This window comes from Danio aesculapii, chromosome 22 (genome assembly GCF_903798145.1).
Source record: "Danio aesculapii chromosome 22, fDanAes4.1, whole genome shotgun sequence".
NCBI classification, from domain to species: domain Eukaryota; kingdom Metazoa; phylum Chordata; class Actinopteri; order Cypriniformes; family Danionidae; genus Danio; species Danio aesculapii.
This window is the reverse complement of record NC_079456.1, coordinates 31,638,400-31,640,379: the sequence shown is the minus strand read 5'-3', so window position 1 is coordinate 31,640,379 and position 1,980 is coordinate 31,638,400.

The following is a 1,980-nucleotide window of genomic DNA, read 5'->3' as shown; positions in this document are numbered from 1 at the left end:
AGGTGCTGCTGCACTTCGCTCTGGCCCAAGCCTTAAAAAACAAGCCCCGCCCCTTCTGCGCTCTGATTGGCTCGCCGCGCCTTTGAGGCAGGACTGATGTTTCCATATAAGGCAAATGATTAGGCGCGATTCTGCACGGATGAGGGGAGGCTCTTCATACATGAACTGACGTTCTCTGAGTGTGAGTTTTATTTGGAAAAAAGGCAACAGTTTTCTCACAGCCACCTGTTCTGTCTTGTTTCACTGGAGGTTTATAGCGTATGGTTGTGAACTGGAAAGTCACAACCAGCCAGAATGATGACGAGACAGTGAAATTGGTAACATTTAACTTAGTCTCTTGAATCCTGTCAGGAATATATTCATTCAGCGTCCTGAAAAGACTGTTGACTGGGAAATTTTAAATGACGATTAAAGGGATAGTTCACCCAAAAATTACAATTCTGTCATCATTTACTGGTCCTTTTACTTGTTTCGATGCTTTTATGGGTTTGTCTCTTCTGTTGTACACAAAAGAAGTTATTTTGAAGAAAGCTGGAAAACTGCAACTATTGACTTCCATAGTATTTGTTTTTTCTGGTATGGAAGTCAGTGGTTACATGTTTTCAGCTTTCTTCAATATACAGTATCTTCTTTTGTGTTCAACAGAAGAAAGACATTCATAAAGGTTTGAGTTTGAATTTATTTATTTAATGGGATAGCCCCTTTTCTTATTTTCGAGGGGGTCCCTAAAAAGTTCATAAATCAAACAGTACAACACGTCATAACGTACATACAACTAACAAAACAAACAGACAAGCAGCACACTTCATCTGAAACACTTTCCACAATCTGAAGCCTAAATAAACAAAAACATAATCAAAAGTACAAACAATTTGATATACAACTAAATCATAAACATTTAAATTGGAGCCAATATTAATAGCATTCACAAGTTGTTTCCAAAAAAGAAAATAAATTAGCCCTGAAAAGACTAAATGATTTAATTGATCTGAAAAAAGGAAGAAAGGTTTGTTTATTTTTAGGTGAACAATCACTTTGAGTTTGACAGTTTGAGATATTTTAATCATGAATAAGCAAGGGCGTAGAATTGGCATGGACGAAGGGGACGTGGCCCCACCAATATCCACCAATTACTGAAATGTCCCTACCAATAATTTAATCGACTTCAAATTAAAATAATGCTCTATCAACCCTTAGTAACCTACACACACACAAAGTCAAGTTTGCTACGAGTTCACCATAATAGTAATCAAGGCTGTGCAATTAATCGAAATTCGGTTTATATTCTGGCCTCTGTGATTATGAGAAACAATAATCAGGATAAAAGAGTTAAATTGCGACACACACCTCTCTAAATTTCTCTACATTCATACCTCCTCAAAGCCGGACTGCAGTAAAATCCAACACAGTCTCACGGCAATTCGTAACTTTTTGATTTAGTGGCTAATTTGTATGAATTCGTACGATCTAATTCGTACGATTTAGTACGATTTGCTCATCCCCCAATGACGGTTCGGTTTATGGGTGGGGTTAGGTGCCACGCCTCCTTTTTAAAATCGTACAATTTCATAAGACTGAACTTGTACGAATTCGTACGAATTAGCCACTAAACTGACAAAACGTAAAATACTTACGTTTTCTCGTGAGATCAGGCTGGTAAAATCATGTAAATTGACTTTTACAACATGGTATGTGATTGTTATTTGTATTATTAAGTGTTTATTTTACATAATTAAGTACTTTATTCATGTTTTTAAAAGTGCAAAACAGAATTTGTGCTGTTCAATGAAGTTATAGGGATGTATGTCCCCACACCAATGTCAAGAGCAAATCTACGCCCTCGTAAATAAGCACGTTTCGATTTCCAAAGGCTTGCTATGAAACGCCATTGCTTGCTTTAGTATAAGCCTACTGCAGACAGCTTTCATTTATGAAAACATTTTGACACATATACACTTATTATGCCCCAAGTCTAGGGGA